This window comes from Sarcophilus harrisii, chromosome 4 (assembly GCF_902635505.1).
Source record: "Sarcophilus harrisii chromosome 4, mSarHar1.11, whole genome shotgun sequence".
Taxonomy (NCBI): Eukaryota; Metazoa; Chordata; class Mammalia; order Dasyuromorphia; family Dasyuridae; genus Sarcophilus; species Sarcophilus harrisii.
In genome coordinates, this window is record NC_045429.1 from 212,228,136 (window position 1) to 212,255,838 (window position 27,703).

At 31.5% G+C, this 27,703-nt stretch overlaps 1 protein-coding gene across 5 annotated transcripts in view; it reads left to right on the forward strand.

Annotated features, from left to right (window-relative positions):
• Positions 1–27,703, forward strand: part of EPHA7 (EPH receptor A7) — a 208,271-nt gene that overhangs the window by 74,401 nt on the left and 106,167 nt on the right. The window lies entirely within an intron of this gene.

The window sequence follows — 27,703 nt, forward strand, 5'->3', positions numbered from 1 at the left end:
GGTTTTGTGATTTATCATATGAGATACCTGCATTATTGAGATGTTTCCTTTGAACAGGGTTAATCTGCACTTAGTTATACATGGATTTGTTATTTTGTTTTGATAATTAATTCTCTTTACCTTTTTTTTTTCTCTTCTACTGCTTTTCTGGTCATTTCCTCTTCTAAGATCATGTCCAGCAAAGGATTTGAAAGGGAAATAAAATGAAATGAAATTCAAACCAATTATTTCCTGATTTCAAGAAGTACTGGTGAGCAGTTGAATTGGGAAGGAAAATGGAGTTATTGAATATAATTAAGCTTGAAAAAATTTTAATGGATTTCACTTATCTGCATTTTAAAAAAATCTATATTATTTTACATAATCAAAAATTGATTGCATTATCTCATTTAAGATCATTGTTAGCTATGATAATACCCCACAACAATTATTATGATTCTCGTTTGCTAGGTCTACACTGGCAAATTGAGACAGATGTTTAAATTCAACATTTGATTAGCTACCCACAGTGACAGGATTGGAACTTGACTAAACCCCAGATCAGTTGAGGAAGAAGTTCTGTAGACAGGTGAATGTCATATTTATGTGTTATTTCTTAGGGTACAAACTTGCCTTTTACTTTCTAATACATCATGGCTTTCCTTTCAGCTGCCCTTGTCAGTCATATCTTGTGGGGGGGGGGATACTTTGAAAAAGGTCAAAACAGAAAACAGGTGTTAGAAATTGTCCATTTTTCATCCATTTAGTAGGCCTATCACTTTTCAGGTTAGGAAACTGATTTGACCAAAGACTGCCTTAGGATTGTCACGTCATTATAAGCTTTCCTGGGTGTCCGTAAATGATGTACAATTACCTTAAAGGTGAAATTGCCACATTAAGGAAATATCTAAAATAACTCATGTCAGAGCTAAGGTTCTGGCACTTTAATAGGTATAATCTCCATTTTAATGCCAGTTTAAGATTTAAGTTTTATTCAATGTTAATTCAATTAAAGTTTTAGAATAAAAACTTGGGGATCTTATTCTTACTTTTTAAACCAATATTGGATTTTCTATTTTAAATTTCTTGTTCTTTGCTTTATTCTACTTTAAAAAAGGATATAGTAATTCAGACATTAAATCTGATCATCTGGGATTTAAACATATGCCTAAAATGATGACAATGAAATTATCTTAATGCCATAGTAAAAAATGAGTGATTTAACTCATGCAGAGATTCTTGTACTCCATAAATATTATATACAAAGATATATATAGATAGTTAAATATGTATATGTTCTTAATAAACATGCATATTTTAGTTAGTGGTATTTAAATCAAATTTTTACTCTTTAGATAAGAATGAGAATACTTTATTTAAGAATTATTTAAACTTTCATGAAGTAATCTCATTTTTTTCACCTTTGCTTTCCTATAGCTTTTTAAAATATCTTTATCTCTGTTTACTTGAAATAGAACTATTTCCTTAATGCTAAAACCTTAAATTATCAATTTATTATTATCAATTGAATTTAAGTAAACTAATTAGAATCTCTGACTTTTTCAACCCTGGCAACATTGGGTATAGCTGGCAACTTTTTAAGGTTTTTGTTTGCTTTTTATTTTTTTTTTAAATCCTGCAGATCATGAGATAAATGTAGCTTAAAAGAAGAACCACTGAGGATCTCTTTCCTGTTAGTTTTTAATTATGCTTGTTTAGTTTATCCTGTTGTTACCACTCAAGTAAAATAGTGGGTAGTTTTACCATAATTTTCTTAATCTGGCCTTTCATTTTATCTTTTTACTATAACATATAATGATATTAAATTTAAGAGATCTTTAACATGCAGGCAAGATTACAAAAGGTCACAATAGTATATTAATACAAAATTATACAGGCACATTTACTTCTCAAATATAAATAAATACTTCTCAACTGTATTTAAAAGGCAATGAAGTTACATTTGATTTATTTTACTCTTCTCAAAAAATCACATTGTTCAAGATGGGGGAAAGCTTATATTATTTTGTATTTAAATAGGCAATGAAATGTAGTTTTAATGCAGTTTCCTTTCTGTTTTTTTTTCCCCCTAAGGAAAATTTGGAATGTTTAAGTCATTGTTATACTAGTTTTTGTAAGCAGAATGATATAATAGGAAGTACATTGACCTTAAAGTAAGAAAAGCTGACTTATAATCTTAGCTCTGCTACTGGCTCCCTATGTGAGCTTGGATTAGTCACTGAACATTTCTGAGCCTCTGTTGTAAAAGGAGAATAATATTAACCATATTATCTATATCACATGATTCTTTGAGGAAAGTATGTTGTAAATTTATAGCTACATGTAGATTCCAGCTCTGTCAGTATTTGCTTTTCTTTTCCTTCTCTCTTTTTATCATTATATTTTCCCTTTAAAATTTGGGAATTATTCCAATAGACTTAAAATGGAAAATGCTGTCCACATCTAGTGAGAGAACTCTGGAGACTGAATGTGGATCTAAGCATAGGATTTTCACCTTTTTTTGGTTTGTTCATTTGTTTTTTTTTCCCTTTTGTTCTGATTTTTCTTGCACAACATGACAGATATAGAAATATGCTTAAAAGGATTGCACATATTTAACCTATATCAGTTTATGTGCTGTCTTGGGCAGGGGAGAGAGAAAAATGTAGAACACAAAGTTTTACAAAAATAAATGTTGAAAACAATCTTTACATGTATTTAAAAATAAAATACTATTGTAAAAACAAAATAAACCCAAAACAAAAATTGGAGAATGTAAATATCTAGGTCTCTTTGGCAAATTTTATTAATCTTTGAAATTTTCCGCAACATTTATTAAAATGTAAAATGACCCCCACAATATCATATATTAGTCAGTGGCAATGTTAATTGGAACCTTAACAACTTACTATTCCTTCAGTAGTTCCTTTATTCTTAATGAAAAGGCTACTTTTTTTTTTGAATCACTGTTATTTTATTTTATTTCTTGGGAAGGCTGCTTTAAGTAAAAGGTATATGATTTTATGAAAGGAAGGCAATATTATGCAAATGATGAAAGGTGATATTTATATTTAGAATTTCTTTTCCTTTAAAATTTGAGGTTTGGGCCTTAAACAAATGAGGCAGATCATTTAGTCTCAGTTTATTACTCATACCTCTTCATGGGACTGACATTCTTCAAGACAACAAAAGGCTTTGACTAGAAGCAAAAAGAAATACAGAAATTAAGAGAGAAATTGTTGTTTGTTGGGAAACTAATATTATCTGGTTCTTCTCTTTTTTTTCTGGAAAGTGGAAGGTATGGAAAGAAAACAGGAGCTGAAAAATATTACCGTTCATTTATTATTAATTTCCTTCCTCCCTTTTTTCCTCCTCAGTGTCCCTAAATTGAACCTAAAACATTGTGACAAAAACATGACAGATGGAAGAAAAGCTTATGTATAGCATTAGTTCATTCAATTCACAAAAATGTGTTGAGGTTTATATTAGTAATGTTCCAAAAATACATAGAAAATAATTTCACCTAGTTTAATCTAGCACAAACAAAAATCTTGTACTTAAGTGTGATTATCTAATAGGTGGGGCTAAGTTATGTCTGAGCAAAGGAACAATAGAAGGGATGGGAAAAGAAAACAAATATTCCTATTTTAGGGATATTTAAATTTTTTTTAGTAATTGTGGAAATGTAAAGGAGTCTAGAAAAATGCATATTTGACTTCTCTTCAAGAATGACATCTTTAGGAATGTTAAAAGTCTTTTTCTTATTCCTTCTCCAATAGCTGCTTCCACAAATAGATAGTCCTCTAATAAACTTTCTTTTATTCTTAAGACAGAGATTCTTAATCTCTCTCTCTTTTTTTTTTTTTGTATCATGGGCCTTTTTTGTATCATGGGCAATCTGACAAAACCTATGAACCACTTGTTTTTAAAACATTCATAAAAACTAGCATTTATGTGGTGTTTTACGTTTACAAAGTGCTTTGTATATTATCATTTAATCCTTACAATGACCCGATAATTGCTGTTATTGTTCCCATTTTACAGATGACTACACTGAAAGAGGTTACCACTGTCTATCATATTTTTAAATGTATAAAAGCAAAACATAGAATTACTAATGGAACCAGTTATATTGAAATAGTTATCAAAATATTTTTAAGATGATTAATGGACTTTCTGAAATTTATTCAGGGACTCCCTTAACTTAAGAATCTCTGATTGTGATAGGATTTCTTGCCGATACTTAATTATGATAATTGTAAATTCTATGAAAACAAGATGATGTAGACCATTGATCTCTTATGGTTTAATCAGATATTCTACAGGAATTTCTATTCTACAGATTTCAGGTTCTACAGGAATCAAATTTGGGTTAGATTTCTTAAATCAGTAAACCATCAGGTATCAACTGAGTGTCTGCTCTGTACCTAATGGTTTTATTGCTTTTACAAAGGATGTGTCAATGTATTTCTCTATTTATGGAACTCATATAGATCTAGAAATCTTTAGATATTTCTTGATGGCTATATATCAATATCAAAATAGTTATATTCTGCTATAGATAAATAAGTGTGTATGTCTCTGTGTAATATACAGCATACAGGGTAGATGGAATAGATTGTTATACATATAGATTTGTATCTCGCTGTCCATATAGTATGTGCGTGTATAAATATATTTGAAGACAGAACACTTGTAAAAACAGAATATTCATTCATTTAACCCAAATATGTACATGATACGTCAATTAGCTCAATTAGCTAGTAATATAAACATTTATTAATCACTTTTTTGTGTTCCAGTCACAGTGTTAAGTGCCAGTTATATCCTGAAAACAGAAAAACAATCTCAGTTCAGAAGAGGAGAAAGAGAGAGATGTAGTGCCTAATAAAATACTATACTCATGTTATTGATACATTAAAATTAATTAATTTGTTTAGCAACTATTTGCTAATATATATTAGCAGATGTACATTATTGTAGGTACTATATGAAGTATAAAAATAGTCAAAACATTTTAGAACAGCTTCAAAATATGTGTACATTTATTATATACATAATTAAATTTTGAAACTATAACATTAAGTATATTTACAATGAAAGTTTTATGGAAAGATATTGAAAAGAATCCTGTAGGAGAATGACACATTTGGGGGGTTTCAATATACAAAAATGAAAGAGCCATGAATTGCAGTGGTCTCACATACCCAAAATGATAACATTTATTTTTGTTTAGTTATTGTTGTGTCTGACTTTTCATGATACCATTTTTTTCTTGTTTGTGTTTGATGGGTTTTCTTTTTGTTTTGTTTTTGGCAAAGATAGAGTGGTTTGTATTTTCCTTCTCCAGCTCATTTTATAAATGAGATAATTGAGCACTTTATATATTATCTTATAATAACTCTGTGCCTTAGATGCAATTATTATCTCCATTTTATAAATAAGGAAATAAAGTTTGAGAGATATTGTGACAAAGGTGGTAAAGGTCTGAGGAAAGATTTGAATTTAGGTCTCCCTGACTCTTAAAAACAATGCATTGTTCATTATAGGATTCTAATGATCTAGAGATGGACAATTCCTCAAACACAGTCTATTCTAACACCTTTATTTTATAGATGAAGTAATGGAATCCCAGGATAGTTAAATAACTTTTTTTCTGCTCACAGAAGTAATAAGGACAGAGAAGGTATTTGGATCTAGGTCGTCTGACTTGAGAGATAATACTCAAATAATATGTCTAATGATGTGAGTTAAGAATGTTCTAATATGTGGTTGGGGTGGGAAGAATACAGGATTTTGCTGAATCTAGAAGGAATGAAGTAGTTGGAGGGAAGGAATGAGAAGGAGGTGGTGATGATGTAATTAAGGACAAAGAGAGGGCAAAACCAGAGTGTCTTCAGGGAATATTGAGTAGATTAGCTTGCCAGTGGAAACATTTTCATTTAGGATATTATTGGAAAATACAACTGGGCTGAAGTTTAAATATCATCTCTTAGGCAAAGGGAAATCATGAAATATTTTTGTTCAGGATATTACAGGGCAGAGAATATGTTATTTACATATATAGATATAGATATATAGATCATAGTGCCTGGCAATGTGACTTGTATATATTAAATAAATTGTTATTGAATTAATAATAAAATGTGTTTTAGGAAGATTATTCTAGCAATGTACAGAAAAGAACAATTTTGTCAATGTGACATTCTCTTGAGTTGCTATCATCTTACAGTGTAAATATAGACAATTATTCTCTACATTGTGTTATGCAGTGGCTCTCAAAAAAAGAACTACTTTAAATATTAATTATATTTATAGGATATATTTGAAGTATTATGTTCCTTAGCCATTACTACAAAATTACTATGTAGTAATTTGTAGATCAACAAGTCAGATTGAACATACAATATGTGTTTTTCCTACCCCATGGGAACCTTGGAATAAATGTTGAAAATTAAGCAAAATACTTCCTATAATTTTTATTTCTCAGGGAGCATTACTAAAAATGAATCTAATCACTGGAGAATGCTATGTATAAATATTGCTAAATTGAGCTATCATTTCTATTTCAGCTATCATTTTATCATCTTTCTCAAAGTTTTAAAATGGCAGCTATGTGTATTGATTGACTAATGACCCAAATGTTTCTCAATGCATTAAAGAGCTTTTTCTGTCAAAATTAGCATTTGCTGTAGCTTTACTTTTATTCTGATTTAAGTTTATAGAATGTTCTCAATGAATTAAAATCATGTCATATGCATGATATGTAAATATCCAATATATCATATTCAGAGCTATATATATGTACATATATGTGTGTAATGTATGTATTTCTTCAAATAAGTAGTTTCCTTTAAGAGTTATATCTATATATTCTCTTTCATTTGAGTAAATTACAAAAATAAATGATTCAGCTATATGTCATTTTTTTCCCTGAATATTAGTCTTAGTAAAAATTCTTGTTTAAATAAGGCAGAAACATTAAAAGCAAACATATATATTTTTAAAAATAGTAATTTATTTTAAATAATTAAGTATATTTATTTTATATTTTGGAAGCTTGCTCTGTATTTTAATATGAAGTTGAGGAATTTATTTCAGCGTGGGAAACCAGCTCACTGACTTCTTCCAGTAATATAAATGCTAAAATTTATGAAGTGCCACAAGGCATAAATATAAAATAGAAATTTGCTGAAGAATTAGTGCTAAATTTTTAAATAAACTTTTTAATATCTACAGTACTTTATTTAACCTGATAGATTTTTATTTTAAACTATTCAAAACATAAATTTTCTTTTTGATCCTATTTATTTTACAAATTTAAAAAGAGTCTGAAAGATAAAAAAAACATTAAATCTTGGTAGTTTATGCTGCAGAACAAGTCATTTGTAGAAATTAATCTCATATTTTCATATTGGTATTTTAGATCCTTAGCTCTTCTGATGTTTAATTTCTTAAGCCTATTGTTACCTATGTTCTTATACATTCATGCTTTAGTGACAAATGGAAATAAAAAATAGCTTCTTATTCTTGGTCTAGATTTTTTTAAATTGTTCATTTCCTCAAAGAAATGTTTTTATTAGATGATAGTACCAGCTTGCTAATGCTCTTTATAATGCTAATGTCTTGTTTAGTGCTAGTAGACACCTCAGGTCTCAAATCCAAAAACATTTCTTAAACAATTACTATGTATGTGCCAGGGACTGAGAGCACTAGAAATACGAAGAAAGACCATAACAGTCTCAGCCCTTAGGAACTTAGATTCTAATGGAAAAGAAAACATGCAAAAAAAGTAACAAGGAAGGAAAAAAGGAAGGTGGGAAAGAAGGAAGGGAGGGAGGGAGGAAGCAAGAAGAGTGATGTCCATGAAAATGGTCAAAATTAAAAATGTGGAGTTGGGAAATGAAGTGTTGTATGAAGAACAGCACGGAAGTCAAAGTCACTGGATTTTAGGATATGTTGGAAGGGGAGTAAAGAATAAACATGAAGTAGAAAGAGGCCAAGCTAAGAAAACATAAAGGCAATAGAATGATAATGGATTTTATTGAATAGTGGGTTGGATGACCTGGTCAGATGTGTTTTAGGAAAGTAATTTTGGTAGATAACTGGAAGGTAGTGGAAAGGGACTTGCGGTCCAAGAGACCTATCCAAAAGCTTGTAATAATTTAGTTACCAAAATGGTAGCAAATCCAGAAGAGATAAAGGACCACATACAAGATGTTGTGAGGGGAAAATTGACAACTTCGTAATATATGGAATATTGAGAGTGAGAAGTGAAGTTGAAAGTTTAGGTGACTGGGAGAATGGTTATATAAGTTGAATTTAAGATGTTTATAGGACATGTAATTTGAATGTACAGTAGGCCTTTGGAGATGAGATATTGGAGGTCAAGAGAGAGTTTGAGACATATAGAACTGTGCTTTAGGAAAAATCATTTTTGGAAGGGATATACAAGATTTAGGATGGGAAAGAGATTTGAGGCAAGAAGATGGATTAGGAGGCAATTTCAGTACTGCAAGGAAGGAGGTGATCTGATCTAAATTTATATTAAGAAATTAAATGAATGGTGGGCCCTTTTAGTTTACACTGTTTCCATTTGTTCCGACTCTTAAAATCAAGAGTCCTTAATCTGGAGATCAGGGAAAATATCATAGTAAGAAGGATTTTTTTTTTTTTTTAGAAAAGTGGTATAATTAGAGGGCCAGACTTTGAATCATAAAGATTTGGATTCAGAAGCTGCCTCTGACACATATTGGGTATGAAGTCATTTACCAATTTGGTGCCTTAGTCAATTCTCCAAGATTGTGAGTTATAGACCAAATGCCAATCAGGATTGTTGAAAGGAGTTTCTATGTTTTAAGCTCTCTTGTCTAGATAAAATAAGACCCAAATAGTATATTTTAAAAGAGTATTAATATTCTAGTAAAGTTATTGTAACTTTGAAACACTTTTTTTTTTTCCTGAGGCAATTGGGGTCAAGTGACTTGCCCAGTGTGACTGGGCAGATTTGAACTCAGGTCTTCCTGACTTCAAGGTTGGTGCTCTATCTATTGCACCACCCAGCTGCCCTCTTTGAAACATTTCTAAGTATTTATACAGAAGATTGCAGTATACAGTATTTTGACTTAATTGAGGAAATTTTTAAAAAATATTTGAACTTTATTTCATTATTTCCCCAAAGATTCAAAGAAATGAACTTTTTTGTTCTTTGGGGGATATTTTTTGTTATTTAAATACTTGAAATAATTGAATTTTTTCATTATTTTTTCTAAATGATTCAAATTATGAAGTGTTTCAAACAGGTCACAAAATAATTCATTGATAAATTTTTAGTCACGATGTAGTTTGTATTTTTTGTTTGTTTGTAGAGACAGCTAGGTGGTATATTTGTTAGAGGTCTGGGCCTACAGTCAGGAAAGACTGATTTTGTGTGTAGCTTTAGACATTCACTAAGATTCAACTTCCTGAGTTCAAATTTGGCCTCAGACACTTACTAACTGTGTGACCTTGGGCAAGACACTTAGTCCCTCAGTTTCTTCAACTGTAAAATGGAGACAATAATAGCATCAAACTTTGAGGATTGTTCAAAGTGCTAATATTTCTAAAGCACAATATCTGGTACATGTAGCTACTACATAAATATTAGCCATAATTATTTTGAGAACAAATTTTTTCTTTCTTGCTCAGGCAGAAGTACTGAATCTTCACTACTGATCTACATCACAATTTTAACCTACTTCATTTATGACCTGGTTTTTTTTAACCCCTTCTTAGGAAATTTACCTCACTTCACCTCCATTCCCAACTCCCTTGGGGCAGTTAGGTGGTTCAGTGGATAGAATGTCAGACCTGGAATCAGGAAAACCCATATTCCTGAGTTCACATTTAGTTTCAGATACTTAATATCTCTTTGATTCTGGGCAAGTCACTTAACTTTGCCTAAATTTCCTCTTTTTATAAAATGAGCTGGATATGGAAATGGCAAACCACTTCAGTATCTTTGCCAAGAAAATCCCAAATGGGTTCACAGAGAGTTAGATAAAACCGAAAAAAAAACGGCTGAACAACAATCAATCCCAGGGACTTATTAGCTGGACTTACTGAAGACACTTAATCTGCTTAGCCCATTATAGTTTAGAATCCCAAACTCAGTTGACCTACCAATCTAAGTTTTGCAGATAGCAGGAACCAAGGCATGGGTGACCACACTCAGCCTCATGATGTCATTTTAAAGTGTTTTTTTTTTTAGAACTAAAATCTCATGTAATGAGTTTGTAAAATAGCTAAAGACATATATAATAGCAGTTCTCATTTTTAGTGCTTTCCATCCCTCCAGTTTCTATATAACACATACAAAAATTTATTTGGCATAATGACACCCAGTTTCAATATTTGAAGGACATTGAAAGCAATAGAGATAGTGACCTGGTATGAAGAATTTTTAAAACTATTCAGCAAATACTTTCCATAGAATATTTCATTTAGTAAATATACATTCTGCAGTATTTAACTGCACACAAGAGTATTGCTTAATTTTTGTTGTTTTTCCCTTATACATAAAATATGCTTAATTGAAAGAGTTGTGAATTGATTTATACCCCATGAAGGAGTTTTACTCTTTGTGTGTGCTCAAATAAAGAACAGTATAAGGGGATTTTTTTGTTATCTGATTCTTTATTTGCAGCATCTAACTCCTATTGTGATACTTTTTGATGGAAGGTAATTATTATGTTATGGTGTGTTAAGGGAAAAGGTCAGAATCTCATTCAGTTTTTAATCTGGTTCCCTAGAAATAAATAATACACAGTGGTATTACCTGGTTATACTATCTTAGTTTGAGGTAAATTATATTGTCTATATTTCAAATATGTTTTCAGTGGAAGTTAACTCAGCAAGTGTTTAATAAATATCTATGATATGTTGGATATCTGTGTTACATGCTGGGGATACGAAGAAAGGCCTAAATAAATAAACAAATAGATAGATAGACAGACAGACAGACGGATGGATGGATGGATGGATGGATGAAAGTCCTTGCTTTTAAGGAGCTCACAGTCTAATGAAGGAGACAACATGTAAACAACTACTTATAAAACATACCTATCTATATCTTATGTATACATACACAGGATAAATCTGAGGTAATCTGAGGGCAAGAGTTAAATTAAGGAGGATTAGGACTAATTAGAGTGTTGACCTTGGAAACAGGTCACATCTTGCCTCAGACACTTATTAGTTTTGTGATCCCTTAGTCTCTTTGCCTCAATTTACCATCTGTAAAATGAGGATTAAAAATAGCATCTATTCACCCCCTGGTTGTGGAGATCTCAACATATGTAAAATAACAAGCAAAAACTGCAAATCTTAGGACTCCAGTTAAATACTACTTATTATTAAAGATTAATATGTTTGGGAAATATTTGAAAAAAAAACATTGCAAAAAATGGGGAAAGGATCTTAATTTAATTTCAATTAGTTATTATACTCCTTAAAATAGGGCATTGATTCACACTTCCCAGTTAACTGACATTTTCAGAATTGGGAAAGAACTTAATAGCCAGTTAGTTCAACTGGTTGTTCAAACAGAATTTTATATATAATCTACTAAAAAGTAGTAACCTTACTTTTGCTTCAAAACTTCCAGTGAGGGTAAGCTTTCATGGATGTCCATCCCAAGTAATGGATGGTGTTAGATGTTAAGAGGATTTTTCTTTTTTCTTTAAGTCTCATAGTTTCACAGTATGCCTATAAGATTGCCATGAGTGACCAGATTGTGTATTACTTACTTGTTCAATATATTTTTAAAGTCTTGTTGTTGTAGAAACAGACCACTTTGGAGCTTTGTCTAGAGGGGCTGAGAGTTTATACTGTATCTCACAGTAAGCTAAACTAGTGGTAGTTATTTCTTAAGATGTTTGTGTACACTCTAGGCTATGTGTAATGGAACTTTAATAAAAATACCTTTCACTCTGAAAGTTGAAGCACATAATTAGATTTTTTTCCCCCTCATGGTGAAAGTGAGGGATACTGTGCTGAAAAAACTAGAACACAACCTTTCAGTCAACAAGCCCTTAATTGTTATCTAGTGTTCAGGATTAGTGTTAAGATAGTAAATGTTGATTATTTTATTCTTTGCTTCATTGGTGATGAATTGAAGCAGATTTGATTCAGACAAGCAATCTGGTGGAATGATGCAGAACCATCTACAAAAACATCTGTACTAATCCAGCAATGCAGTAAATTATAGCTACAAGCAAAAGACATTGATCCAAGAGGATCATTAACAGCTTTAACCAACTGATCCGAGTAATGGGGTAAATGAGAGAACACTATCAGGATCTTGTTTTTCAAATCTGTCAATTATAGCCATAAAGGCAAGATTGCTATTTTGTTTCAATTTCAATTATTTTATGACTTATTTCGTGTGCTCTTGTGGGAAATCCAAAAAGGATCAATTAAGTTGTGTTTTGTTTGTTTGTTTGTTTTAAAAAGAGAGAATAAAAGAAAAAAAAACATCCAGCAGTCCTGCACTCCATTTACCAAGAGGTCAGTCACAAAAAGAGAGATAATTGCTCTGCGCCAGCAAAATTAATCAGGGATGAGTCAGGAAGAATGATCTATGTTCTGTGAGAAAGTATGTGGCAGAGATGTACGTACAAACCTGTAGCTGCTTGCCTTGTTTAAGACACAAGGACAAGAGAAGGAGACCTGTGAAAAACAATTAGCATAGCTTCAGAATGAGCTCTTCTTAATTATCCATTGCATGTCGACATCTGATAATTAGTGTCCCAATTTTTAATAATATTTGGCCATTAGCTTCAGTGTATAGAAAGATGCCAAATTGTGCACCTTGTCTATACATGACAGCACTACCAGCACAGGAGAGCACAAGACTTAATCTGGTAGCATTCCCCTTTATCTTGATGGAGGCAGTGACAGAGCAATCGGGTTATTGCATATTTCCTTTAAATGTTATAATTTTATTAAATTAAATACCTGGAGTCTTAATGATTAAAAGATATAATTGATCAATCAATAAACATCTATTAAGTGCCTACTATGTGCCAGGCACTGTGGATATATGCAATATGGTATATATTTATAGCATTTCTTTTAAAGGTATGGTATATTTTTATCTTAATATCTTTCTGTTATATGTCAGAAAACCTCAGCCCAGCCAATGATCTCACAGATAACACTTTTGAAGGGAAAAAAAGGAAACAAATCTCAGATTTCTTGTAGCTGTCATATTTGTATATGAAACACAGTGCATTGAATAATAATAATTACCCAGTTAGCTAATTTGCACCCTCTACCTTTAAAAAAAAAGAATAAATGGTTTTAACTTGTACCTTGATTACAAAAATCCAATATGTGAACAGTTTTTATTAACTCAAAATAAAAATATGGAAGGTAGTAGTAGTGATTATTTACTTTAAAAGTGACTCACCATGAAATTACTTTAAATATTAAGCTCTATGTACATTAAAATTTCAATTATTTACAAAAATTCAATTTATATATTTCAGAAAAAACACATGTAGCTCAAGTATAAATCCTTAAAATTTTTATTCTCTTTTAAACTCTTCTTTCTACTTTTTGAAAACTAACTCTCTCTGTCTCTGTCTCTCTGTCTCTCTATTGTTTTCTTCTTCCTTCTTCCTTCTTCTTCTTCTTCTTCTTCTTCTTCCTTCTTCCTTCTTCTTCTTCTTTCTTTTCTTCCTTATATAGAAATGATCCCTAATTCCTAATTTGTTATTTGTGCCAATGTCTTTTTGTTTGTCTTTTATTTTTGAAGAGAACTAATCACATCATTATTTGGGGATACCATGTGAATAATAGGTGATGTCTAGGCTTACATATGAATTCATAAAGGTTAGAAACTGACAATCATGCATTACTTGGCCAAGTGTGATTTATGTGAATTAGGGCAGAGCTTTCACCCTTTTATTACAATACAAAATATCCTGGGGAAAAAAAAAAACAAACAACATAATAAAATATAAGTAGAGTGCCTGAGGGATATGTTTGTTCATAAGTATGTTTTCATCTACCCAGTATCTTTTGATCTCTGTTGACCTTCACACCATTAACCATTCACCTATTCACTAATCATCTTTTGAAGTCTGTGGACTTTCATATCATTTATAATAGACATGTTTATCTAATCTGCCTACCCAGAATCTTTAGAACTGTGGATAGTCCTTAAAATTTTAGTTCTACAATTTATCTGTGAAGCAGGTTTGATTTTTCCTCTATTCTACTTGTAGCAGAGCCTGTAATGCTACTCAGATCATTGGATTCAGTTCAAGATTCCCTAATAGAATTTTTCTGTTAATTGGCATACAGAGAAAATAACAGAATAGAGTATAGTTAGCCTGGGAGGAGTAAAATATACTACTACACATAGGGAAGGCAAGTAGTAACATCTATTTCCTTTTTTCTTTCTGAACTTTCAGTTACTCTGAGAAAATTTAGCCACAATTGAACTGGGAAAAAGGAACCTAATTTCTCTTTTCTAGATGATTTAATAAACATGAAAGATTATGAATGAACCACAAAAGTTTGATCTCTTGAAAATCACAAAAAATGACAGTTATTTAGGATCTCAGTGGCAGATGGACAAAGAATGGATAAAAAGTGAAATGAGACAATTTGCAAGAAATCTGGGCCTTATTTAATTTCATTTTACTTCACGTATTATAGGGTCATATATTGGTGACAAAGATTTTATCTGATAAACACATTATGTTACCAAAAAAATTAGGAGTCTCATTCTAAACATCTGAACATAGAAAGCTATGGCAACAAAATTTGCATCTGAATCCTTCCACAAAATAAGCATTGTCCATTTATAAAGAGATTGCTTTAAGGGTTTGGCTAAAAATTCTATGTACCTATAGCTTTGAATGTGTTCAATGTTTGCTACATTTTTAAAGAGATGAGATAATTTTTTAAAAAAATTTATTTGGTGTTATAATGCCCTACCAATTTTTAGTAAAGCCTCTAAATCTAATTAAAGTTTTTTTGTTTTCTTTTATAAAATTTAATATATTTCACATATATTTGTAGAAATATTACAAATAGAAAAATGAATTCTTTCTCTTTGATATTTTAAAACTCTCCAATAAAGCTATGTTTATAATCCTGTTATTTTTCTGTATATTTTGAAGAATAGTAATCTCTCTGAACCCAAAAGAGAATTTTCCTCCACTGAGAAAATGCATATTCAAAGGAACATTTTGTCCTTACACCAAAAAGTATATATTATGATTCTTTGGATATACAGAATTAAGTTCCTTAATTGACATGATGCCAACATGGAGTGTGTTAATTCTCTTTACTTGTACTACTATTTCCCCCTTTCCTATTTTAGCACTTAGGATTTTAAACTGCTCCCTTTAAACAGTTACAATCCCACCTAGTTTCTTAGCCTCTCAAATCTTCACTTAATGGTTCTAAATTACATAGTGGAAAATAGAATAATGTTAAAAATTTGGAGTGACTTGTCAAAGTTTCTTCTTTTTAGGGAGTAGCATATTAGGTGGCTCTGGATAACTGTAAAATAATATGTATGAAAAAGAATTGAAAGGCATCTAGATATGTATAAATATATTTATAACAATATCAACAAATGAAAATGTGCAATCTAGTAAAACAAAATTCAGTGCTTCATTGTACAGATGATTTGCTTCTTTAACTTTTACATTTCTGTAATTATGGGATTTCACAAATTTGGTGAAGTAATTTAGTGGTTTATCATAGTGGTTTATCAAAAGGACATTAAATCCTTGACTACTCTATTTTTAGAGAATCACAGGAAACTCTGAAAATAGTGCAATTTTAGTAAATATAACTCTCTGAAAATTGATCTAGTTTTCCTTGGCTTCTGTTATAAGAATTGTTATTTGAATTTAAATTTGTGGATCTGTATTTTTTAATGCAGATTTTAGATCATTTGAATACATTGTAACCCAATTAAAAGTGAATATTCTGTCTTCTTTTAAGAGGAGAATCGCGGAGCTAGGTGGTACATTGTGGTTAGAGCACTAGCCCGGAAGTCAGGAGTATCTGAGTTCAAAGCTGGTCTCAGACACTTAACACTTCCTAGCTGTGTGACCCTGGGAAAGTCACTTAACCCTGATTGCCTCAGCCAAAAAAAAAAAAAAAGGAGAATCATATTTGAATTTTTAGAATGAATGGGTCCATATGTGTAATACTTAACATCCAGTATAATTTACCATCTTTTCTGATAAATTTAAATGATTAAGAAAGTTGACTTTATAAGTATTGTCTTGAATTCCAATTCTTAATTTTAATTAAAATGAATCATATCTTGATCAAAAGGAAATATTATTTCCCCAAATTCATAGTATGTATCTGACACTATTCCAGATTTCCCAAAAGGGAAGGTCTAATCAATATGATCTTTGAAAATACTAGATATAAGGGCAGCTAGGAGGCACAGTGGATAGAGCACCAGCCCTGAAGTCAGGAGGAACTGAGTTCAAATCTGGTCTCAGACACTTAATACTTCTTAGCTGTGTGACCCTGGGCAAGTCACTTAACCCCAATTGCCTTGGGGGGAGGAGGGGAAGGAGAACTGGATATAGATTTTTGAATTCTTCAAAAATGATCAAAGGCTGACTACTTTGTCTATTATATAGGAGTTTTATACTTTATCACTCTTGCAGGAATTCTACATAAAACATTTCATTCAATTAATTACATTTTATGCAGGCAGAGTGTTAACTGTCTATCTCTTCTCACTCTACTCTAAATTATGGTTTTGTGGCATTCTGTAAGGAGTTTTTAAAATACTTTAGCCTTATTATTTTGTTTAAAGGAAATAGGAAGTGAGATTTCAAATATTTCAAAGTTTTCATGATATTATATTTGATGTTAATTTTAAGTACCCAATATTTGCTATTTAGATAAATCTTGTAACTTCTAGGAGTAACATAGACTATGTCATCATACTTTTGAAGATTCAGACCAGAGGAAACAGTTGCACTTTAATTTAAAAAAAAAAAGTCTTTCTTACCAGGATAAAATGGAATACTGAACATCAAGAAATATTTTAAAAGGAACAAAAATTCACTTATTATTACTTTTAAAAACCAACATTTCAGTTCAGTGAAATGGATTAGTCTACATATAAGTTAATGTAATATATTTTCAGAGAAGTAGATGAAAAATTTTGAAAGCAATGTTTAGGGGCTTCAGTCTAAATCTGGAAAGGACCTTAGATGTCATCTAGTCCAGCTTCTTTATTTAACAATTTAGGAAACTGAGACCTAAGAAAGCCATTTGCCTGCGGTCAACAGAACTTTGAGTGGCAGAGACAGTTTCGAACTGAGATTTCATGAATACAAAGACTGTTCTTTCCATTCAGTGACACTTTTTTCTCCTGCTTTAGTATTATTTTGTTTGCTACTTTTAATGATACTTCCTCTATTCAAGTTTTTGCTGAGATGAAAGCATGGACATTTTAGAAATAGCACAAGTCAAGGAAAAGATAGTATGACTGCTGTAAGCACAGAGAAGTGTTTTTTTTAATAACACTCTTTCTCCTAACCTTTTCTCCAACTCACTTTTATAAGTATTGTAATAAAGTCATGAGATTATAATGGGAAAACTACACATTCAACTTAATTCATATCTTTCTGAGTAAATGGCATGTGCGTATGTGTGTGTATTATACACATACAATCTTCTCTTTCTCTTTCTGTTTTTCTTAAACTTCCATCCCTCTCTTTTCAGTCTCTCATGTCTTGTAAATAATAAGAGATTAATGAATATTTTTAAATTCAGTTAAATGAATCTGCCAGTTCTATGTACTTGTAGCCTCATCCAATTCCCTCTAACCCCTAATGCATGAAGAAATAAGAAGTATTAAAAAAATATTGAAAATCAATAATTGGGATAAAACACCGACTATAAATTTAGAATTTTTAAAGTATATATTTTGCAAAGTGTCTTCCATTATATTTTGACTTTTGAATGGTCACATTTAAAATCCAATCTATTTCATTTAACTTTACTTCTGGAATGTACAATCTCCCTTCGTTATGGGAACATTATAAGGCCATTTGTGAAATGTAATCATTTGGCATTTATAGGTATTTCTCCAAAGTTAATTTTTTTCAATTTTGTTATTTTTAATTTCACTAAAAAAGTGATTTCTAAATCCATACAAAAAGAAGCAATGTTATTTAAACAAATTAGAGATTAACTCCCTTTATATTTAACTTCAAGAACATTTGCTCTAGAAGAAGCAAAACATTAAATACAGGTGTTACATTTGAAAAGATGCTAACTGCTCTTCTTTAAGCTGCTGTCTAGTTTCTTTGATGTTTCATTATTTTCTCATAGCCAGGGATGAAATGGATGAATGCATCTTAATTACAATGTCCTAGTGACTAAATTTCGGGCCATTTTCCTGGACAAACCCTGGGTAATCTGACAAATCAAAATCGTTTTGCTTTGTAGTTTGTCTGGGATTAAGTTACCAGCTGGAACATGCAGGGAACAGTAAAAAGTAATGTTTCTTGTTAAACTGTGTCAGGTGTTTACAATGCTTGTGTTTTTGATTTTAATCAGTAACTTTTAAGAAAGGAGAGCTACACATGGGTAATCCTCTAACAGATGTGTTTTTATACAGTGACTTATAGCACCAGCTCACAAACACACATGTGCACACACGCACACACACACATACACACACACACACACACACACAGAGATTTTAAATATTAAAAGGCAAATTTAACACCTAGAAAAGATCTGATATTAGTAGGATTTGTTTTTGTAACTTACACTTTTTTGTAAACTGAAATTGAAAACATTTTGAATGTGATTTGTTCCTTAACAAATAGAAATAGATCAGTATCTATTGATTTAAATCTCATAATTTAACTTGATAAATTGACAAAAAATTCACCTATTTGGATGAGAAAATGTAGCATTCATGATGAGTCTAATTAGTTTGTAATTGTATAATTTCACACATTCAATCCTAAATTAGATTCTTAGTTGTTCTTAAAGTTAAATTTGCAAAGCTTCTCCACTGAGATTTAAAAAAATTTGGAGTCAATAACTTGAGGGTTTTCCTTTTCCAAACCACTAGAAATAATGGAAATGTTAACTTCTAAAAGCAATAGAATTCAGAATTCCTTGTGGATTTTTAGTTTAACTATGTTTCTAATAAGGATTTTTCCACTTTATTTTTAAGAGAACTACCAAAATAAAGTATTCTATTTTTCTCCAAAAACATTACTTTGTTATTTTGGTTATTGATGACATAGTTACTCTTTCTTCAGGTTGTTTATATTAATGATCTGACTGACAGAGTATGTTAGTTTTCTGTACGATTTGGAACCTTAAAGATAAGAAAGGTATACATATAAGCTCCTGAAGAGAAAGGTGTATTACTTTGTTAATCCTGGCAAGTGTGTGACTTGTGAAGCCCATTTGTTCCAATAACTCCCCCTTAATCAGATAGCAAATCTAACAGGGATCTATTTTTGCTTGGGTAGCTTTTGTCTGCTGAAAGGTGTGTAATAAAGAGAACTCAACATAATGATTAGGATTAGTGTCCCTCTGGGTACCTGGAATTACCCCACTGTTGTTATAAACCCTCTGTCTTTTATTTTTATTGTTTTTAGACTGTAAATAAATGTATTGACAGTAAAGAATTAATGACAGCCACAGGAAGATTTTATTTAATAATAATGCTGTGAGATACATCTTGTGCCATTCGATTTACCTAATTTATAACCCTGTTTGATTACACCAGCATGCCTTTCATCTGCAAGAATTACACCCTGGAGACTAGTCAACTTATTAATTCATCACTTGCCTTCTTTTATGGTTGCAGTCCCCATTAAAGGCATAAAAGTAGAGTGATATCCTAATCTGAAAGCTGCCAGCCAACTGGTTCCACTCTAGCTGACCTTTTGTTTGCAGCTTCAATCCTGATAGCTTCTCTATTGGTTTCTGTTTCTAGCAGGTTGCATTACAAGCTCTCTTATTGTTTTATGGCACTGGGATGCGGATAAGACAGGAGAACTGAATTCAACAGCTGCAGTGACTGAGTTCTCTAAAGAGGAAGGACCTGCCTCAAGTTAACCTGTAGCATTTTTTAAAATGCCTTTTGATTTATCTGTCACCTGATCCATCAGCAATGAATAATTTTCATGGAAGGTGCACTTTAATTACATTCCCATTTGACTTGCATTATCATGCCCTATCTAGGTAATTAATCTCACCAAGTATCCAATTTCGGCCTTTATTGCTGGCAGGCAGGCCTCCTGAATTATGTGTGCTTGAATGGATATTGGGGCAGTGTTACCAGACAGACACTGAAACAAATCTGAGGCTTTCCAAATCCTTAAAATGTGACCCAGAAATCTCTTACTTAGGCATTGAGTATATTAGTCATTTTGATCCAGTCTTTGACGGCTTCTTGAGGTTTAGAAAGTATAATCAAGAGGGAAATGATAAATAAAATGGTATGAATTTTGATTCACTTCAGCCTACACCATATCTAAGTTTTATAAAAATATTTGTGTACATATGTGTTTGGGCACAGGAAGGAAAAGGAATATGTGTATCTGTACAGGCATATTCATACACCCACTCAGAAGCTTATTAGAATAAAGATAGTGAGTAGACACATAATTTCTTTAATTTATTTGATATAAGAAACTGTAAGATGAAGAAACTCATTTTATCAAAGTAGGTCAGCACCTTCTCCACAATTTATGGTCTTAGAGAAATTAAATGATTTTCTCTTGGTCCCACAGATAGATTCAAGCCCTGCCTCTGAAACATATTAAGTCTTCCTGACTTTTAGGCCAGCTCTCTTTCCCCATTTAACATGACTCTTATGTACATATTATTTATGATGAGAAGGGATTTGGATCAGGAAGTGTCATCCTAATGTAATCATAGATCAGCAAAGAAAAGCTAAAATTTAAATTTCTTTTACTTAAAATTATATTTTATAATATATGGATTCAATGCAAATATACTCAGGCTTAGAGTAAAAAGAGAGGTTATGATGTTGAGTTTTAGCTGTTCTCTAAAGATAATTTGAAAAGTATTTGCCATAATACTTGACAAAAATAGAAAGATATGTAGATGTGCTTGTGTGTGTGTGTGTGTGTGTGTGTGTGTGTGTATGTGTGTGTATGTGTGTGTGTAACAATAAGTGAATAGGGACAAGACCTGAGATTTCTCTGTATGTTAAGAGAACTCCCCGGTGAGGAAATACCCTCTGCCAATGGAGATCATTACTTTTTCTGAAAGGTTAGATTGAGAAAGTAGCCAGAACAGAGGTGTGAAAGTAGGAGAGGACCTCAGATAGACAGGAAAATTCAGTAGTACAATACAAACCAGATTGAAATATAATTGAACAATATTTATTTAACAAAACAAATGTAAAGTATAATGCCACACAGACAATGTTAATTTTTGTTTTTCTAAGTCGGTATGCAGTATCTTCAGGAATCCCTTTCTACTGGAGTTTGAAAATCAGGGCCTACAGTTGAACAAATCACTGCAGCTCACAGCTTTTCGATGTCAGAGGCGATTCTTTATTCCAGGTTTTTCTGGCCTTGCAATGAGCTCTCTAATTACTATACAAGGCTACTTCTTAATATGAAAAGTGTTTTGCCACAATTCATAAGAAAACAGCTAGAAAGAAAAAATATATGTCTAAAGGTATTTTCACATGCATGCATACTTATAATATATCTCAAAAGCTTAAAACTGGAGCAAAACTTTTGGGACACTTTAATTGTAAGCAGAAAGAAACAGAGACAGAAGAGACAGAGGGAGGGAAAGAGAAGGGGGGAGTCCCTTGTCAGATAATGTTTCCCCAAATCTTTCCTTTTTCAAATATAGTTTTGAAGGAATCACTATCCTCTTAGTTACCCACAATTCTTTCAGTGTCTTCCACAACTCCTCACACTTGTTCAACCCATTTATCCAATTAGTTATTAATTCTTGGTCCTTTTTCCCCCTCATATCTCTCATATAAAGTTCTCTCTACTCACATAGCTTCCTTTCTAGTTCAGGTCTTCATCACTTACCTGGATTATTGAAAAAACCTCATAATTGAATTCTCTGCCTCACTTCTCTTCCCCACTCGAGTCCATCCTACAGAAATCTACCAAAGTGCATTTCCTAAAGTGGAGGTATTACCATGTAATATTGCTCCTCAATAAAGTTCCATGGCTTATTACTTCCAAGATAAAATAGAAAGTCCTTTGTCATTTCAAGTTCTTCAAAGGTAGCACCCTTTCTTTTCAGTCTTTACTACATTTTATTCTATTCCACAAATTGGATAATGAAGCAATATTAAGCATTTTCTTGTCCTTGACACAGAGCTTCTCTCTCCCTTCTCTGGACCTTTATTTTGGCTTTCTTCATGATTTGAATGATCTGTCCTCTCACCTATGTCTGTTAGAAGCCCTGGCCTCCTCCAAGATTCAGCTAAAATGTCACTTCAGGTGACATATATCTAGATCTCTAGGCCTGCTGGACAGTTTCATGTGAGTATCCTGCTTACATTTCACAGTCATGGTAATTCTCTATTTTCCTCTACTTTGCTAAATTTTGTGAATATTATTGTTTGAGCTTTCATTGGGAGAAATTTAAAGATCATAGAGATTGGTCACTTTGTAGTTAAGGAATCTGACTCCCAGAAGATGAAATGATTACATCTTCAGGTTAAAATCAACTTCCCAAATATGAGTTGGTGGGGAGTAGGGAATGGGAACACAGATGCTGGTTTATGGAACCAGACTTTGGTGTTTATGATTACTATAAATTTTTGAGAAGTCAACAGTATGTATGGCAGCTGAGAAATCCAATGTGATCTGGTATTGTATTAAAAGAATCTTAACATCTAGAAATAAGGACATAATAGTCCCACTCTCAATTGCCTCAGATAGGCTACATCTGGGGTATGAGATAAATGTCATATTTTAGAATTGGTTGCAGTGCAAGTACAGCATTTTAGGATTGGCATTGATAAATTGGAGAATGCTCAGAGGAGGATAGAGAAAGTTTTCTTGTTCATACTATATACAAATCATTTGAAAGAACTGGGTAGGTTTAGCCTGGAGAGAGGAAGATATTGGTAATAAACTCATCAAATATTTTAGTGTGAACAGAGAGTAAAACTAAAAGCAATGTTTGAGAAGTGCAGAGACAAAAAATTACTTTTTCTGTAAGGAAAAACTTCCTAATAATTAGAAAATATTAGAATACAGAAAAAGTTGTCTAGAGGAGAGTGGAAGGCTTTCATGAAAAAAGCTGAATATCTTGTTAGTTATACTACATAGTGATTCTTTTTCAGCTGTGAGTAAAATTAGATAGTCACTGAGTTCCTTTTTAAGAAATCTTGTGATTCACTGATACTCACAGCCATAAATGTGTTAAATATCAGTGTGAGTTAAAAGGTATTAATCAATTATCCTTATCTCTAGCTACCCCTTGACCAGCACTTCCATTTTTTCTACTACGTGTCTCAGTTGTAGTATTATTACTGAGCAGCATACAGCTGGTCCTGTTAATTTTCTTATCCAACAACCAAAAGATTTAATGGATGTTTCAAATGCGTGTACTAATTGCAAATTGTCATAGCAAGATTTTTTTTTTAAATCCTGCCTACTTGCATCTGAACTGAGTCAGTCAAATTCATTTAGGAGTTTTCATCAAATCAATGAGAGATGCTTCCTCTTTAGCTCTAAGAAGTAGCAGATGTAGAATGAAGGAAGAGTTTTCAGCAAGGGAAGGAAGTTAGTAAAAATACAGCATCCTAATGATGAGAATTGATATGGATTATTAGCGCCTATAGTAAGATGACAGAATGATATTTATTGATCTTATGAAATTATGGAAATTTTCTTTGAGTTAAAAAATGTGAGTTTTGTATGTATGTTTCATTTGAAGAAGGCATGAGTATTTAATGATAATGGAAATATTTTCTAAATTGGAATTAGGGAATTTATAAACTGGTTCAACCCTTTATTTTACAGAAAGGAAATTGAAACTAAAAGTGGGGTGAATTATCTTTTGCAAGGTCATGAAGATAAGTACAAGGTTAATTTAAATTTAAGATAATTTTAATTAGGTTTTTAAAATGGACTTTTAAGAATACTTTTAAAAACAATTTTGGATCATTTTTAAAAGTATATTCAAGAAAAAATCCTAGAAATTTTAGTATTAATCCTTGCTTTTAAAATCCTTATCAGGATTTTGTTATTTGCTTGTTTGTGTGTGTGTTTGTGTGTGCATATATGCCTATACATATTTAATTTCCTCTTGACTATGAATCAGATGATATTTGTAATTCTTTATTTTTATTTGCTTTTTAAACTAGCATCTTTAAAAATGTTTTATTGAGAATTAAAAAAAAAAAACTTGTCCTTTTCCATACTATATCAATGTAAAGCAAACCAAGACATTATAATAAATATATCTACAACTTATATTGCATCTCATACCTATAGACTTCTAATTCCCTTTTAAGTAAAGGAAAATGAATTAATGTAGAACAAGGAATTATCATTACATTTGTATATGGTGACCAATGAGTAAGAGAATTAAGCTTTGAGTTAGCAAAATATGAGTAAAAAATCCTACCTCAGAAAATTGCTTGCTTTCTGACACTGGAAAAATTTTTTAACTTCTCTCAGACTCAGTTTCCTCATCTGTACAATGGAGATAATAATAGCAGCTATCTTACAGTGTTGTGAGAATTAAATGAAATAACACAAGCTTTGCAAACCTTAAAGTACTATTTGAATTCTATCTGTTGTTCTCTGGATTCAGCTTACTTCATTCTGCATCAATTCACCAGCAAATCTACCTTTCTCAGAAATCTTCACATTCATAATTTATTAGAATAGACTAAATTCCATTATATTCGTGTACTTTAGATTATTAAGTCATCCTTCAATCTTTTGGATCTCCAGTCTCCCTTTTGTTTACAGTTTTACTACCACAAAAAGTGCTGACTTAAATATTATAAAATATATGGGATCTTTTTGCCCTTTGATATATATGTATATATCCTGTAGTGATATGATTAGGTGAAAGGGTACAAATAGCTTAATACCTTTCTCACATAACAGCATTTTTCTCCCAGAATGATAGAAATAATTCATATCTCCATCAATAGTGAGTTATCAGTGTGCCTGCCTTCCCCCAAACCTTTTAACACTGATTATGTCACTATATTTTAATCATCTTTTTTCAGTTTGACTTTAAACCTGAAAATGCTTTAATTTTTATTTCTATTACTAATAAGTACTTAAATATTTTGAAAAGGAAATCAGTTAATATTGATTACTCTAATTTATTTTTAGTTCAATTATAGGATTAAAGTCACTTCTTCAGAAATCTAGTCTGAACAACTACACTAGACTAACATGGTCTCTTAAGTCCCCTTTGTATGTATACAATCTGTAAGTTATCTACAGATTTAATGAATAGATAGAGTGATAAGACTTTTCCTTCAGTAATGAATAATTTAGATTTAGACATATCTTTGTAGGAATAAAATAATCATAAGACTTTTTTTTTCTTTATGAAAGGCTAAGCTGTCCTTTCTAGCAGCTGGAGAAAGGGGTGGGGGTTGACTACAGGTTTAAGTTTCCCTTTCTACCCTTAGTTGATAATCTCCCTTTTTTCTTGAGCTAGTGTCCAAGTTAAGTAATGTAATCTTGGTAGCTGTAAGATGGGGGAAGGGCGGAAAGGGTAAGTGCTAAGCTCAAACCACAAGTTCCCCTTTACAATGAACTTTCTGATAACAAAAAGGCATCACCTGTAGGGCAAGGACTTCTGGTGTAATCTTATTTTGACATTTAAATATTACCAACATTACAAATTTGGATGAAGAAAGCCTGGAAGAAGCTAAGTCAGATGATCTGTCTTGTGAAACTGAATTATGTTCGGAAAAAAAAATTCCTCTCTTTTGCTATAAAAATCAGCTCTCTGTAAGTCCCTCCTTGTCTCTGACATCTGAGTCAGATGATTAGGTTTGATATGCAAATACAGCTTTGTAAATTAAATCATACTCAGTAACTTTGTATCTTAGTTTCTTTTCATTTCAGATAATTAATTTTAACGGTTTTCACATGTTGATATCTTTTGTCTACTTTTAACCTTTTTTTGTATCCTATCACTGTGTAGCTGTTAAATTCACTTTAGAGTTAGAGATTTGTTTCATTTCTCTATTGAGCTCAAATATCAGATTTATAGGCATTTGATGCAAATTATTTTCTGACATAACTTCAGTTATTCTAGTCACATTGATTGTACTTATGTAAAAGTTTTTTTCTATTGTATAGAATTGTATTGTATAGAATATTCTTTCTGTCCTCTGTTAACTATATTTCCCCTAGCCTTAGCTTTGAAAAGATAAAACCTTCTATCTCTACTTTTTTTTTAAAAAAGTGACGTTACTCTTTATGTTTGGGCAATATATCTATATGAAGTTTCTTGAAGGTCATAAAAATTCATTTTCTGACCCCCTTCTTATAGCATATTCCCAGTTTCTTACCTCCCTTTCCATAATCTGATTTTTAAAAATTCTTTGTCCATGTATTACTTTGTCATTCATCATGATCAGCATTATCATCACAGCTTGCATTTATATAGTATTTTAATATTTGTAAAATATTTCACAAATATCTCATTTTCTCTTCACAACAGTCTTTGTAGAATTCTTTATTATCCCCATTTTATAGATGAGGGAACAAAATTTGACAAAGGTTAAGTGACTTTCAGGGACACACAGCAGGTAAATGATTGGAGCTGAATTTGAAATTAGGTAGACCTGAGTTTAGGACCAATATCTATTTATCTATTTGTTCTACTTAGCTGCCAACATATTTCCTATAGAGTTTTTACTATAGGAGTGTCTAAAATAAAATATAAATTTATAATTGAAGTTTTAAAATGTTTTCATAAATCCATTTTATTAGTATAAAGTAGATATACCACACTTTATATAATTATGTGTTCATAAAACCTAGGTGTAAATTAATTTTATTTTATTTTTTTTATTTATTTAATAGCCTTTTATTTACAGGATATATGCATGGGTAACTTTACAGCATTAACAATTGCCAAACCTCTTGTTCCATTTTTTCACCTCTTACCCCCCACCCCCTCCCCCAGATGGCAAGATGACCAGTAGATGTTAAGTACATTAAAATATAAATTAGATACACAATAAGTATACATGACCAAAATGTTATTTTGCTGTACAAAAAGAATCAGACTCTGAAATATTGTACAATTAGCTTGTGAAGGAAATCAAAAATGCATGTGGGCATAAATATAGGGATTGGGAATTCAATGTAATGGTTTTTAGTCATCTCCCAGAGTTCTTTTTCTGGGCATAGCTGGTTCAGTTCATTACTGCTCCAATGGAAATGATTTGGTTGATCTCATTGCTGAGGATGGCCTGGTCCATCAGAACTGGTCATCATATAATATTGTTGTTGAAGTATATAATGATCTCCTGTTCCTGCTCATTTCACTCAGCATCAGTTCGTGTAAGTCCCTCCAGGCCTTTCTGAAATTATCCTTTTGGTCAATTCTTACAGAACAGTAATATTCCATAATATTTATATACCACAAGTAAATTAATTTTATTGAAATAAACATATTTTAAGTGCAATAATACCTTCTGACATTTGAT